This window comes from Chrysochloris asiatica, unplaced genomic scaffold (genome assembly GCF_000296735.1).
Source record: "Chrysochloris asiatica unplaced genomic scaffold, ChrAsi1.0 scaffold00056, whole genome shotgun sequence".
NCBI lineage: Eukaryota > Metazoa > Chordata > Mammalia > Afrosoricida > Chrysochloridae > Chrysochloris > Chrysochloris asiatica.
The window spans coordinates 3,883,326-3,899,918 of record NW_006408574.1 but is presented as its reverse complement, the minus strand read 5'-3'; positions in this window follow the sequence as shown (position 1 = coordinate 3,899,918).

The window sequence follows — 16,593 nt, the reverse complement described above, 5'->3', positions numbered from 1 at the left end:
TGGGAGCCACCCCATGCTTTGCCGCTGTTTGTTCTTGTCCTGTGACCCCGTGTGCACAGGATTTTCAAGGCTAAGACCTTTTAGAAGCAGATTTCCAGGTCTGTCTTCTGAGGGGTCTCTGGGAAGGTTTGCCAACTGTAACCATCCTGGGAGCAGTGGGCAGCATGGTCAGGAAGCTCGCTGTGGTGTTTCTTATGTGTGGCCCGCACACATCTTCCATTTACAGCCGTGGGTGGCTCAGAAGGAGCAGGGTTTAACAGCATCTCCGGAAAGGGCAGCTCTGATGTCCTTGGAGTTCCTACCTGCGCTCCAACTTTCTAGAATGCTCTCTGAGATGTCCAGGGCCTTTACTTGTATTGTCCCCTTTTACAGACCTGGCAGCTGAGGGTGGGGGTAAAAGTTGCCTACCCATTCGGAACCCAAACCTGGCTCCAGGCACATGGCAACCTCCCCAGCTCCAGCTCCAGGGAAAGGCCTCTGGATGCCCTTTGGCGGTCTGCGAGCTGAGTGCCCCCAGGGCCTGGGGAGGGGAGGGCGGCTCACGCTTGCTCTGCAATCCGTCTGCTCAGGAGCGTGGCCCGGCCCCTCACCTTGCTTATTGCATTTCTTGCCGAGTGGCTCCGATACTTTAGCTTATTGGCTCATTTTTCATTTTGCATCTGTAGTTACCAGACTCGGAGATGAAAAGCAGCCCTGAGCCTAACCATGATGAAGGAGGCTCGTGTGGAAATGGCTGCGAGTTGGGGAAGGGCTTTTCAAAGGCAAAGGAGGAGGCAGGGTCCCAGGGCCTCACCTGCAGAACCACAGGGCACAGGGCAGTTGTTCTCAGAGCTGTAACCCACTCTCACCCTAACCTACATTTTAGGAGGCACGGAACACTAGAGCTCTTTTATTTGGGGGAAATACTGGGGAATCCATTGAATGGTGGCTTGAGAACTGCTTCCTCTCCTGATATTCAATTACCCTGCCCTCTCTCTCCCCGTCTGCAATTTGATTACTTCGGTGCCCACAATGCACTGGTGTCAACACATTTGAGCCTCTCTTGGAGAGACAAGGAAACCCAGGCACCAGGGGTCCCCTGGGGCTGCATTGAGACCTTCCAAACAACATTCCACTCAGGCTTCACGGGCTGACTGCTGTGGACGGACAAGGAGGACGAGGGGTCAGCCCTGACTCACAGGGACCCCATACACAATGGAGCAGACTGCCCATTCCTGTCCCAGCCCCAGGCCCATGGTCCTTGGGGTCCATAGAGTCTTCAGTGGTTGATTTTCAGAAGCCGATCACCAGACCTTACTTCCTAGTTCATCTCAGTCTGGAAATTCCACTGGAAACCCATTCAGCAGTAGAGCAGCACACAGCAGTCTGAACTGACAGACGGTGCGCTGGATGGGAATTGAATCCGATCTCTCATGTGGTTGATGTTGTTATTAAGTGCCGTCGAGTGGATTCCAAGCCATAGCGACCCCGTATAGGGTTTCCGAGGAGCAGCTGGTGAGCTTGAACCACCGACCTTGCAGTTCAAATGGCTTTACGGTCTGGCACATTAACCCACAGCACCACACCAGGACTCCCTGACCTCTCATAGAAGGCGAGAATCCTACCACGGAATCACCAAAGTCCTCTATTTATAACGCACCCTCACACACACACAGTCTCCTGCTTCATTTCACCACCCAGCAGCCCTCTGCCTCAGCTTCTATCTCCCGACAGCTCACACTGTACTGGCAAGCTGGTCTGGCAGGCACCAGACACCGCGCATTGGCAGGACGAATCTCCCATTTGGATGTGTTCACTTCACGGACTAACCAGATGATGTCAGTACTGATGTGATTCCCACTTGAAAAACGAGATAAGCTGGCACCAGGTACAGCTGGGAATTGGGCTATTGGATCCTTCTACCCAACTCTCAAATCTTGGCATCCATCCTCCAGCCCCAATTCCAGCCCTGCCTCCATTAGAAGTCGCAAGGTGGATTTCTTCCCTGAATGTGGGGGTTCAGCGGTCACCTCCAGCTTTGGGGTGTCTTGGTATGGCACTGCAGGGTAATGCACTGGACCACAAGGTCAATTTAAGCCGCAAGATCAGAGGTTCAAACCCACCAATCACCCAATCACTCCTTGGAAACTGTATACAGGGTTGTTATGAGTCAGAACCGACTCAACAGCACTTAACAACACTTCCCTGCATGCTGGGGTTCAGTGTTCAGCTCCAGCTTTGGGGTGTCTCTTCCCTGCATGCTGGGGTGTGGTGTTTGATTCTAGTTTGGACTATCTCTTCTCTGCATACTAATTGTGGTGTTTGGTTCCAGCTTTATAGTGTCTCTTCCCTGTATACTAGGTTTTGCTGTTTGATTACAGATTTGGGGTGTCTCTGCCCTGCACACTAGGTTGTGGTGTGTGATTCTAGCTTTGGGGAGGTCTCTTCCCTGTATACTAGTTGAGGTGTGTGATTCTAGTTTTGGGGTGTCTCTCCCTGCATGTTGGGGTGTGGCATTCTAGTCCCACTTTGGTTTCTGAAGGGAGCTGCTCAGAGTCAGTGAGCATGCGTCCAGATTCTCTGGCTGTGCACACAGTTGGGGCTTTATAAACAGCAGGTGCTGATGCCTCAGGCTTATCTTTTTAGCAGCTCGAGCTGGCCCCCAGACACGGCTTGGCCTGAATAGAAAGACATATCAGCCGCCTCTGCTGCCGTCCGCTGTGGGGGCTCCTGGTTCCCGCCGTGGTTCTTGTTCGGTGAGCAGGACTGCGGGTCAGCCCCTGTGTACTTAACCTCTTTCTGACTTAAAGGGAACCACACATTTGGAAAAGAGAATGATGCCAGGAGAGCCCACATCTTTTACCTCTCTTCTGGAAGAATAGATCATGTCCCCCCTTTTTCTCTCCCCCACAGCTGAGCAGATGTTAACTTTCCAATAAACGGGGAAAAAATAGATGGGAGACATTTAGCAAACGATAGCTGCGCGGGTCGGAGTTATCACTCTGATTTCAACTGGGACTATAAAATTTTATGAGCTATTAAATTGTCCTAAACCTCCTTTAACACACAAACTCGAGTGTCTGCGATTACCCATTAAGAAAAAGTGGGTTACGTCGAGAGAATTTTCACTACTTGCACCCAATTGTGTTCAATCAATAAAACTTTTAACTAGTCACGTTGCTTGGGACCGCGTGGCTTCTGGTTGGGGATGAGAGTGGCCAGGGCTGGACAGAGCAAGGTGGGTCACCTTTGAGCCTCCTGGAAGGTTCTGCTTCATGCTGGTGACTGCATGAGAATTCTTGGGGTGCCGGAGTGCAGGGTCTGACTGTGGGGTAACCAGAACCCACCTGAGTGGGTAGTGTGGACTGGGCTGGCCACCCAAGTCAGCACGATGAGGGAGGCCCTTGATGGTGAGCACTTGATAAACACGGTGTCCTCTCCACCCCTTCTTGTCCCCACGGCTGCAACAAAGGACACCGCAAACCAAAGCCACTGCCCTCGAGTCTGTTCTGATCCCCGTGGGGGTCCCGAGACTGCAAATCTCCACGGAATCAGACTGTCACATCCGTCTCCCACGAAGCAGCTGGTGGGTTCCAGCCACCGACATTTTGGTTAGCAGCCAGGTGCTTTAGGCACTGTGACATTGAGACCCCACAGGGGTGGCTTTAAAGACCAGTGGTCCGAGGAGGCTGGCCAGCAAATGCTGACTCTTCTCTTGCTTGAAGTGAGGAGGACAGAAATTAAAAAGGAGCCAACCTGTGGCTTTGGAGGCGGATGGATCTGGGCTCTGGTTGTGGCCACATCCCATCTCCTCTTGACCTTCGGTCTCCTCATCTGTAGAGTGGGGAGGTAACATCTGCTTCACACTCACCTGGCCAACTGAGAAGTGCTCAGCACTGAGAGGGTCTGCGGGAAAACGGGGAGACTGGTCAGTGGTGGTGAAGGGATGGGGGCTTCATTTGTGGGAGATGAAAACATGGAGGGGCGTTGATGGAACTGATGGAAGGTGAGAGCTGGTGCCTCAGCATTCGGATAGAGCTGAGGGCCTGCCCTGGCCAGAGTTGCGTCGCTGGGCCAGGCTTGTGGGTCCTGTGAGCAGTGTTATCTATTTCGTCAGGGCGGGCTGTGATGTAAGGGTCCTGTGTGGATCTACCAGGCTCACAGCCTTCACAGCCAGGGGTGGGCTTGGGTCCTCCCTGCCTCCTAGAGGGGATGTTCCTGGAATGTCCTGGGAATGGGAAATGGGTCAGTCCCATTAGAGCCAGCCTCCAGGGCTCTGTCCCTGCCCCTCACTTCCTGTCTGTTGGGGTGGGTCCCCGGCACCCACCAAGTTACGAACACTGGGCAATCTTGCAGGAAATGCCTCCCTGGGAGCTGGTCTCCAGTGCTTGTGAGCATGGCTCCCTATCTGTGTGTCTGTCTGTGGAGCTGAGCTGGAATCTCCTCCCGGCCTCTGAAACATGGGATTCTTTGAGTTGGGGCCACTGGAGTCCCCAGGTCTTTGGTGTGTGTGTGTGTGTGTGTGTGTGTGTGTGTGTGTGTGTGTGAGGGCACAGACCTGCAGATGAGGAGTGGGTCTGCCTGGCGCCAATTAGCTGTGTGTTTGGAGACCCATGACCCTGCCTGCTTGGAGAGGGCTGTGGGATCCGCTCCCAGACCCCAGTCTGCCCTTGCGCAGACGGCTGCCAGAGTCCCACGCTCTTCGGAAGCTTCCGGGTGGCCAGGAACTCTGCCTTCCTGATTCTGGTTCTGCAGTCAGTGACCCAGCCCTACCACCAACTGGGCCTTGGATGGTTGTCTGAGAGGGGGTGCTGGGGAGTACAAGGCTGCTGGTGGAGTTAGACCTTATAGCCATAAACCCAGTTCCCACTCTTGTCTCAGAAGTGGGGCTTTTTCTCTACAGTACCTTCCTCGTCTTTGGTCTTGTGTAAATGGTGATGTGTCTTCTGGGAAAATCCGCCCACTCCTGTCATTTCACTGGAGTATGAACTAACTCTTGAGATTGCTTTGGGCACAGAGGCAGGAGGAAAGGGAACTCAGTGGGTCATGTTGTGAAGGGCACAAGGCAGACTGGACACCACCTTTTGTTGCAGTTGGACACCCTGAGGGCCCGTGGAGAAAACTCAAGAGAAAGTGGGCCTTTGAGAGATGAATCAGGAAAGGGGGGATGGCCCTGGGGGATGAAGACTGTGGATGACGTCTCTCCTGTAGTACTGGGGAGCCAAGGGAGGTGTTAAGCAAGCGGATGCTGGCAACATACCGAGTTAGTGATGGAGTGGTGGCAGGGAGGGCAGTGGGGAGGGACCCTGAGTCCTTCCGTGTCCATGAACGAAACGACAAAGTGCTAAGGGAATCCTGGTGTGGCGCTGTAGGATAAGCCCTGGACTGTTAACTATAAGGTCAGTGGCTCAAACCCACCAGCTACTCATCAGAAAACCTATCCAGGGTCGCAATGAGTCAGAACCAACTTGATGGCACTTAACACCGACAATAGCAAGAGGCAGGGTGGGGTCAGCTGTCTCAGTGTGTGCCCTCCAGTCACTGCAGAAGAGCCCCGGTCTTTAACTGGCGACTGGGGTGGGGGTCTGGACTCTGACTACCCCTGGCCCTGAAACTTGCTCCTGGGACTGAAGCACCATGGGATGACCAAGGTCTCCTGAGAACAAGGCTTTGGGATCAAGCAGGTGTTGGGTCTGGTCGGGAGAAGTCCTTTGTTGCTCAGGCCTTCTGAGTTTTCAACCTCTGCTTGGCGCCTCTCCAGGTCCACTAAGTAAAAGACCGTGGAAGCACCTTTGGGTGACCGTGACTGATGTTTCCCTGGGACTCCTGCAGATGAGGCAGGAAGGGGAGGCTGGTCACTCCCAGGATCCCGAGAGGACAACGTGTGGCTGGAAGGGAGGTGAAACTCAGGGTTATTTGGGGTGCCAGTTTTTAGTCCTTCCCTCAATAGCGCTTCACATTGTCCTCTGAGCTGAGAGGCCCATTTCATAGACGTGGACACTGAGGCCCCACCGCTACCTTCCTCTGTCCTTCCAGATGCCCCCAGCCACAACACTCCCTGGGCAGCGTCTCCAGAGGAGGTCCGATGTCTGCGGGTGTTGGGGAGGGCAGATGGAGGAGTGCCCCTCAGCTTCTCCACAGTCCCGCGGTTACCTCTCCCCTCCCTCACTGCTTGTCCCTCTATCTTGGGGTCCACTGGGCTCCCCAAGAGCCGTCCTGCTTGCTTCTCCCTGTCTCATTTCATCTCCTTCTTTCTTCAGTTCCCCTGGGGGTCTTTGGTTAGAGGAATTTCCTGGGGATCCCAGTACGCTGCCAATCATGTTCCCAGGCCCTGGTACGTGTGCCCACCTGTCCTCATGGTCCCTGTCCTCTGTCCGTGTCCTCCAGCTTCTCTGGCTCAGTCTGGGGACTGTTACATTCCATGCCCACTGATGGGGTGGAACACCCCCTTCCATATGTACAATGTTGGTCTCCTGACCTAATCCACCTTCCTCCCTCCTTCCTGCCCCCATTCAAACCCTGGGCTTAGACAGCCCCTTCAGGAACTGTGGGCGGGGACAAGAAGGGGACTTTTTGCAGACATACCTGAAGTGACTGTGGATCCAACTCTCATGTGATGGGCGTGACCGTGGGTAATGCACACTATGGCACAGAGCTGCGCCCCCAGAATGGCAACAGGTCAAGGTGCTGGGCGGTGGCTCCTAGGGAGGTGGTCTGGCCTTGGCCTCGGGCGCCCAGCCTATGGATGGAAGTGTCTGTGGTCACCCCTCCCCTCCCTGGCTCAGACAGTATGCTGCGGGTTGTGTCACTGTTCCCCAGGGGTGGGGCCCATGCCAGGAGCTTACAGATCTGGACCTCAATGCACATGTGTCAACAGATGTCACTGTAGTCCCCGGGGCACGTGCTCCCATCCTTCTGCCAAGGCCTCTGTTTGGGGTGAGGCAGACTCGGCCGGTACAGAATGCCCCTGGTGTCCCCTCCCTGGTACGTCAGAAAGTGAATTCATTGGCTTGTGGTTTCTAAGTGGTTTTGGCACACAGGTATCGGCAGCTCAGCCCTGTGGGGGAGTCCCCGCCAGCTGCTGCAAGCCCATGGGGTGGACATCCTGGCAGTCCTAGCATTGGTTGGCCACCATGACCCCCCTCGCTCCTGGATGACCCCCCGCTCCCTGCTCCCCATTTCCCAAACGGACCTCTTGGCAAGCATGCCTCAGCCTCAGCCGGGCCAGGAAATGTGCCTCCTTGTCGGGGACTGCCCACGGGGCTGCTGCTGCCCTGTGGTTTGGGCTGGGGTCAAGGGGTGACCACGCCCTGCTGCCCAGTCCCCTAAACGCCAGGACAGTTCCACTTGAGGTTCTGAGCTTGGGGCTTCAAGGAGATGGGAGCAGGACACAGAGTATTGTAGGCCCTCACTTGGAATTCAGACCCGGTCAGAGTTGATGAGGCCAGCTCAGTCCTGGCCCTGATGGGTCACTTCCAGCTGCCCACGAGTCTGCCCCTCTGGGGTCTGCATTTCATCCAGGCGGGTACAGCTGGCCTTCACAGAGCCTGCGTGGATCTGGTACCTAGATCGGCTTTCGTTCTCTGTCCAGCCCTTGTCTCAGCGTCTTGTCTCTCTCTAGGGCCTCCATTCATGCCTCCAGGTGGGCTGATGTGCCCCTGTGGTCCCTCAGCCAACTGTGTCCCCCATGTCCACACTTTGTGCCTTGTCACATCCGAACCTGAGGTGCCTGGTCTGTGTTCTATGGTCCCTAAGCAGCAGGTTGTTAGGGGCTTCCCCAGAGTTTGTCCAATGAGCGGTGATGGGATGGGAGCAGCAGGGTCCTGATAGCCCCTCCCCCCCGAGCCACGAGCCTTCCTCATGACCCCCTAGAGGAGACAGGGAATGTCCGGAGGCTCAGAGGACTTAGTGACTTACCCAAGGTCGTTGGGCTGGGACCTAGTCTTTGTGACATCACTACATCTCCCCTGTGCCACCTCTGCCCCTGGGGGTGATCCTCACAGGAAACACTTGTGCCCTCAGCACGGTCATTACCGCACAAACACTCCTGGATGCACCAAGAGACCTGCTCTGCGACAAGGTCCCCAGCTCCCACGCATGCTGCCAGTCTGGCCCACCTCCAACAGCCTGGTTCCTGCAGCCTCCATGCCCCATAATGAGTTCTCCATGGAGAGGGCATCCTGCTTCTCTGTGCCTCCTCCTGGTCAGGTGCCAGGGGCGAGCTGGGTGAGGAGGGGCAGCTCAGCCACCCACAGGGGCTTCCAGAACATGCCCACGGGCACACCTACACCCAGAGGGAGTCTGTGCATGAATGTGCAGACACTTTGCAGCACCTTGTCAGACACAGTGGCCGGGAAGACACACAGGTGCACACTCAGACACAGGTATAGACAGGTACACAGGCACACACTGGCTAGGGCGGGCACACAGGTGCACACTTAGACACAGGTCCAGACAGGAAAGGTACCCATAAGCACACAGGCCCACATCCAGACCAGTGCTGGGACTGGTGGGGGAGGGGGCTGCCTGATGCCCGCTGGCCCGCCCCCAGCAGCTGGGGCTCCTACAGCCCTTGCGTTTGCTTTGCAGTCTTTCTATCGGCCACAGCTTCCAGACACTTGACGGTTGTTTACTGTGCCGTGCAAGAACATTTTGTCTCCTCTCCAAATCATCCTTCCAGAAGGAGCAGGAATGTGCCCGTCAGCTGGCAGGGAGGACTGTGCGTGGTGCCAGCCACAGCCCCCAGCTTCTTAAAGGACCAGTGGGCTCAGCCTCAGAGCGGGATGGGGCTGAGGGGCTTAGCTAGATGCCAGTGGTCAGCTACATGCCAACCACCCCAACAGCATCATCCCCTACCTCCAATAGGGCCCCCTGGTGAAGTAAAGGGTTAAAGGGATGACAATGAGAATGGCACAGAGGGGACTTGAAGGGGTCCCCTCCTTTGCAGATGCTGAGCGGACAGCTCATATCCGGTAACTGCATCTATCACAGTGTGCCCACCATGACCTCGTGAGGGTCACCCCAGCCACCCCCAGGGACTGGGAGCCCTAGTCAGCAAGGGCCAGGTGACCCCACCTTCCCAGGTGGTTAGGATTTGCTTTCCAACAGGAGATGGTGGAGGGAGGGCTCAGGAAGGGCCCCCATGTCTGATCCCAAATGGACAGAACTGGCCCCTTACACAGGGCTGCTTGGGTTCCTTGTGGAGAGGGTGCCCACTCAGTGCCTCTTCTGGCTGGTAGTAGTTTGTGGGGTGACCTTGGCTTGATTGTCCCCACATCTTTCCCTCCCTGCCCTCTCTCCGCTCTCTGACACCCCCCTCTCACAGGCCTTGCTCCCTGTTGCGTTCCTTGGTGGATGCAGCTCCGCGGGAAGGAAATGTAGGCTGAGCCCATCTGGCTCTTCTGAGGTCTGAGGAGGCTTGCCAACAACGCAGCTGTAGTCACAGAAGGGAGGAGGGAGCTGGGAAAGTAAAACCAACCTGAGGGGAAGGGACAAAGGGCAGAGTGCAGCATTGAGCTTCCTGGCAACCAGAGCAAAAAAAGAAACGAGAGGCGCTTCCCCAGACCCTGAAGGTGTTTGTCAGTTGGACAGGAGAGGTGTTTTAGGACATTATTTAGAAACTCAGGGCTGCAGGGGCACCGGGTGGTCTGAGGAAGATGCAGCAGTTGTGTGGTGACATTGTAGCAGAAGGATGCTCTGGGGAAAACCTCATCTTAGCAAGGTGTGAGTCAGCAGGGGGACTCCAGGAAGATCTGCCGAGCTAGATGTTTGCCCCAGACCCAGAGGCAGACCCCCAGAGGCCAGTGTGGTCCAGGCCTGACCAGGGCCAGTACCTCCAGCCCCTCCCCCAAAGGTATAAGCCCAGATGCCTGTTCCTGGGAGGCCTTGGCCAAGTCACCCTGTCTGGGCCTCAGTATCCCCTGCCCTGGCCTGCTTTATAAAATAAACAGTGTGGGACCCTCCTCCTCCTGCCACAGGAGCCTGGGGACATTCTGCGCAATGCTCCGGGGCCCTCCTTGCCTCTCCAACTAGCTGCAAGCTGAGCTGGGCTTCCGGGGTCTCTTATGCTGAAAGCACTTCCAGGCAGTGGAATTGGATCTTTAGCTTCAGTCCAGGCTCTGAACTCGGGGCGGCCCCTCCCCTACAGCCCCGCCCCCTCAGCTGGAAAGTGTGATCCCTGCCCATCTTCCTCCTCATCCCCTGCCCACCGCTGTGGCCCCACCCTGGGTCCCACTCTGCCCCTTGCTGTGACTGTTCTGAAACCCCAGTCTTTATGGGGACAAAAGGCCACACTCTGTCTTCTCAGAGGTGCCTGTCCCCAGCCTCCCAGCGCCTCTGCCTGCCCCTCTGGGACTCCCTGGCTGTAATCGGTTCAGAACAGTCCACTGAGCCTCCTGCCAACACTTTGCAGCTTTATGTCTCTTTTAAAAAATCACCCCCCAAAAATCACCCCAGCAGCGTGTGCACGAGGCAGGCTCCATCCACTTCCCACTCCCGGGCGGGTAGCAGGGGCAGGGGTCAGCCTGGTAGGGAAGATGCCTAGGATAGAGGCGAGGGGTCAGTTCTGACCACACAATCACCCAGCCAGGCTCTGTGCCCACTGCTCTGGGTGTCTGGCTTCCCTGAATGCTGCGCATCCACAGCAGGGACCGGATCACGTGGGCTGGTAATCCTGTACGCAGGAGCAGAACATCTGCATGAGGCATGGGAGAATTAAGCTCTCACCAGCCAGCTCATTTGTTGGGACCAGGGGTCCTATCCCAGCCTGAAGCTGAGCCCTGCATCCATTGGATTCAGCTCCATGCTTGTGTGGGCCTGGGCCAGGAGCTGCCCTCTGTGCCTCAGTTTCCTCCCTAAAAATGGAGATAGTGACTTGCTTAATGGCTCGAAGGGGGTCTTCGTTATGTGTTTTCTGACAGGTCAGGAGGCTGGGAGTCCAAGTCAAGGTCTTGACGGTGTGGGGTTCCTTCTTTAGGCCTCTCTCCTAACTCAGCAGCTGCCACAGCCTTGGCATTCCTCGGCGTCTGTTTGTGTGTGTTCGTTTTTTATGTAACTCAGGAGTCCTGGTGTGGTGCTGTAGGATCAGCAATGGACTGTGTGAGCAACAAGGTCAGCAGTTCAAGCCCACATACTGCTCCTTGGAAACCCTCTACAGGGCTGCAATGAGTTTAAGTGGACTTGATGGTACCTAACAACAACAACAACAACCTCTACTGCTGTGGGATCCTGTGATAGAGGAGGCCTGGTGTCACAGTAGTGACATGAGCTGTTGTAAACTGAAAGGTGGCTGGTTCAAATCCAACAGCTGCTCCAAGAGAGAAAGATGAGGCGATGTGCTGTGGTCAAGATGGAAAGTTCTGGAAACCCTTGTGGGCTGTTCTACCCTGTGCTGCAGGGTCGCTGTGAGCTGAAATCGACTCCAGGGCAGTGAGTCTTCCTTCTGGTCCTCTTATATCTCTGTCCAGCCTTTGGCCTTTTCTCCATTGCCTCTCGTGGCGTTGCAGTTTGGGAGATGCGGAGGTCGGGGTTCAGGGGCTCCCTGTTCAGCAAAGATTCTCTGAGGTGGGTGAGCTGAGGCCTGAGCTCGGGCACAGCTTGGGTTTGGGCTCTCACACCAGCTCTGAGAGGTGGGTGTTATGAGCCCTGCTGGGCAAGTGGCCTGGTGGCCCACACAACCATGGTTCCTGCCAGTGCTGTGAGCTGGGTTCAGTCTCCCTGGGGAGTCTGCTCTGCTAGTGGCTTCTCACTGGCCCGAGGGAGTGTGTTCATTTTCATTGCCATGACAGTGTATGCATGAGTGTGTTGTGTGAGTGTATATGTGTGGTGTGTACAATGCATGTGCGGGCATGTCCATGTATTATGTGGTATGTGCACCCATGCACATGTATGTGGCATGAACATGGATGTGCGAGTGTGTCTGTTCATGTATGTGATGTGCACACCCCTGCACATGCATATGGTATGAACACGAAGGTGTGAGAGTGTGTGCACATATGTGTGTGAGTGTGTAGTGTGGTGCGCACATACATGTGCATGCACACACCGACATACATTGTGAGAGTGTCCATGTATGTGTGATGCATTCACACATGTGAGATGGTGTCCATGTGCCATGCACACACATGTGCATACACACATGTGAGACTACATGCAGACTGTGTGTGCATGTGTACAGTGTGCATGCATGTATGTGATGTGAGTGTGTATGGGGGCATGTGGCAGCATGCATGTGCAGACATGGATGTGTGAGATGAGTGCATGCACATGAGTGTGTGAGTGTGTGTGCAGGTATGTGCACGTGTCTGCCCTACAGAAGAGCTGCTCTGATTGGCTGAGGTTCCCCCAGGCCTCTCCTCCCTGCCCACTTGGGTTGGGGGTCAGATCAGCTGAGTGCCCATGGGGCGTGGATGTCAGGGTCAGGCCACATCCCTGCTCCTGGACTATGTGTCATCTCAAATACTGCCATCCTGCTCTTTCCCCCAGTTTTCCTCACCTCAAGTTCATGTGCCCGGGCCTTCTGAAAGGCCCCTCTTCCCGAGCTCAGTCCTTGCCCAGCCCCCAGAACATGGACCCCAGCTGGACACATGCTGGTGCTGGCAGAGGAACAAAGTGGTTTCCAGCTGTCCACTGTGCAGGTGTTGCCTGTCTAGGCAGCCAAGGTGTGAGGGTGGGGAGCAGAAGGCCTGAGGGGCGTGTCCACTCTGCAAGGCCAGGAAAGGCAACTTCACCGAGTGGCTGACCAGAGGCAAGTGGGATTTGTGACAGGCTGATGGGAGCCTGGATCCTGAATATCATGCTTGATCCAGGGACAAATATACCAACATCTCTGCTGCCTGCCCTGTTCATAGACCACCAGCAGGTAAACCAAGGCTGGGGAGGACTGGACAAATGCACACAGAGAGAGCATTGGGTGGGGAGGTGGTGCCTGGGTGGACAGATGGATAGGCCACCAAAGACCAGTCCTGGGCTGTTGCTGAGCTATGGGGATAGGCAGTGATCTGCAGTGCCCTAAATGTCCACACCACCCCGCAGCGAGGAAACCCAGGCACACTGGCTCCAGTGGCTAGCCAGCGGGACACCCAGCTGAATGGTGGCGCCAACAGCCAGGCTTCTGCCTCACCCCCCACCTCTCTTGGGGGCCTAGGGGAGGCCCTGAGTCCAATCTTGAGGCCACTTGAACCAGAGGTCAGCTTCAAGGGAGCTGACTCCAAGCTGATTTCTCATTTTCCTTCTGGCACAATCTGCAGCTTCCTGTTTCTCAGATAAAAGAAGTGGGGAGTCTGCCAGGCCTGGGCCCAGCCCATTTGGATGGGTTTTATGTGGTAAATCAGAACCAGGCAGGAGATCTGAGAGAGGGCTTCAGAAAGTTCGTGGAAAACGGAATGAAAAGTTAATGAAAAGTTTCCACAAAGTGTTTGAAGCCCAGGGAAGGCAGGCCCACTCCTGGAGACACAGGTCCCCACATGTCCAGGGGTCAGCAGTTTGCAGTTAGGCCCTGCTGGGAGGGGGTGCAGTCATTTTGGCCACTCCCCACCTATGAATCACCCTGAGAAACTGCATGCACATGCTCACACATACACACATACATGAACGCATGTAGGCACCCACCCACATAAGCATATGCACATATGTGCACACACTGTCACACACATGCACACACATGTACTCACACACACATACACATGTACCCATGCGCTTGTGCACACGTACCCATGCAGACACACATACCCATGCAGATATGCACATGTACCCACACAATATGCACATGTACACATGCGCACACACACATGTACCCAAGCGCACACACGTACCCATGCAGGCATGCACACTTACCCATGTGTGCACACATGCACTTATACACACATACCCATGCATGCATACACATATATGCATGCATGCATGCATACACATATATGCATGCATGCATGCATAACCAGACACACATGCACATTTACCATGCATGCATGCACACATGTGCACACAGATGATCAGGGAGAAACTCCAGCCTAGACCTACCCGGCACCACATCAGTTAGGTTAGTGGCCTTCTCTGAGCTGGCTTGTTCTGATGGGTCTGTAACCACATTAGAAACCGGCCATTCTGTCGGGGACCTGGAGCCCCTCCCGGAGCTCTCCCTTCTGGGTGGGCAGAGCTGGGAGTCAGCGCCCAGTGGAAACTCTTCAAGTCATGCGTAAACTGTGTGAATGAGCTCGGCTCCAGGGAGCGGCTGAGTTTAATTAGCCTACAAGCCAACAGGGATTTCAATCAAGGGAAAAGTTCCATTCTAATGAGGCCAACAGCTTGAGTTTCATTTCCCACATGCCATTCAATTCGGAGAAGGTTAATTAGGCACCTACTGTGTGCTCACTCTGGCTAACTGCATTTTCCAAGGGGAACCAACACTAAGGGACTCAGTATGGAATGGGGGGGGTCCACTTTGCCGTGGTGAGACCTGGCACATCCCCTCTGAGATCTTCCTCTTGAAAAGCCACAGATCCAGAGACACTAGTTGTGTCACCAGGGGAGACCAGTCCCTGGAAAAGGCCAGCATGCTTGGTAAAGTAGAGGGTCAACAAAAAAGAGGGGAGAGCTTTGTCGTGGATGGAATTGGGTCCACTCACACATATGTCCTCTTGGCTGGACCATGAGTCTCAGTGGTGTGGCAGTTACGTCATCACAGAATCTTCCCTGTGATCTGGTCTGATGTGATGAGCCCTTACCCGATGGGGGGAGGTAACACACCCACTGAGATCTCAGCCCTGAGTTGATGTGAGGGGAATTCCCCTTTATTTCATAAGCAATAAAAAGAGAGAGAAAGAGCAGAGAGAGAGGCCCTACTATAACCAAGGAGTGGAGTATGTCCTTTGGACCCCGGGTCCCTGTGCTGGGAGCCTCCTAGACCTAGGGGAAGCTTGATCACACGTAGAAAAAGTCTCCTGGAGTTGGCACTTGCATTTGGACATGCAGCCTCCTGAACTGTGACAGAGAAATTTCTGTTTGTTAATGCCAGCCCCTTGTGGTATTTCTGTTAGAGCGGTCTAGAAAACGGACTGGACCTTAACGAGCTGGACGAACACAGCAGCTGCAGCAATGGGTCAAGCGCAGTGACAATTGTGAGGGTGGGGTAGTGTTTCTGTCGATGGTACATGGCATTGCTATGAGATGGAAGCGAATTAATGGCACCCTAACCACCACCACCACCACCAGTGTAAACATGAGGAAACCACCAGACAAACCCTGCTTGAGGCCATCCTACAAACACCTGACCTGAGCTCCTCAAAGCTGCCAAGGTTATCAAGTGAAAGGAAGGCTGGGGAAGCTGTCCCAGCCTAGAGGAGCCTGAGGAGACGTGAGGACTGGCGTGGCATGCTGTATCCAGGAGACCCTGGGATAGAGAAGGGACATGGGGCATAGCTAGGGAAACTAAAGTATGGGCTTGAGTTAAGAATAATGGATCAGAAGTGGTTCCTTCGTCATGACAAATGTACCATACAATGTAAGAACTCAACAGTAGGGGGCACCAAGTGCAAAGGACATGGGAACTGCTTTGTTAACTTGACAATTTTGCTGCAAATCTTAAACTATTTGTAAATATTTAAGTTAATTAACAAAAAGGGGGTCCCAGGGGACCTAGTTTTGTTTTGACCGATGATATGGAGCTTTCCCATCATTTTTTTCCACAGAGGTAGCCAACTTGATTTCTGTGTATTCCATCTGGTGAGGTCCATGTGTATAACCATTTTTTTTTTTTTTTTTACATCGTTTAGAAAAGGTATTTGCAATGAAGAAGTCTTTGATCTTGCAAAATTCTACCCAGAAATCAAATTTACTGCATCTGTGAGAAGGGACCACGGAAGAGCCAAAATCCATCTCATCAGCTAAAACAAGGTGAAGGGAAGACTGTGGAACAGACCATCAATTGCTCATATGCGAGTTCATGCAGAAGATGAAGAAAATGGAAACCAGGAGAGCCAAAATATGACCTTGAGCATATCCCACAGAAATTTAGAGATCATCTGAAAAACAGATTCGATGCATTAGACACTAATGACGGAAGACCAGAAGAGTTGTGGGATGACATCAAGAACATCATACAGGAAGAAAGCAAAAGGTCACTGAGAAGACAAGAAAGAAGGAAAAGACCAAAACGGATGACCCAAGAGACTCAGAAACTTGTTCTTTAGTGTAGAGATGCTGAAACAAATGGAAGCAATGAGGCAGTAAAAGAGCGGAACAGAAAATTTCAAAGGGCAGCTTGAAAAGGAAAAGTCAAGTATTATAATGAAATGTGCAATACCTGGAGTTAGAAAACTAAAAGGGAAGAATATGCTCAAGATTTCTCAAGTTGAAAGAACTGAAGAAAGAATTCAAGCCTCTACTTGCTTTATTGACTACACAAAGGCTTTCTATTGTGTGGATCATGACAAGTTATGGACAACACTGAGGGGAATGAGTATGCCAGAACACTTAACTGTGCTCATGAGGAACCTATACATAGACCAAAAGGCAGTTGCTCCAAAAGAACAAGGGAATACTGGTTTAAAATTAGCAAAGGTGTGCATCAGGTTGTATTCTTTCACCGTACTTATTCAATCTGGATGCTGAACACGTAAT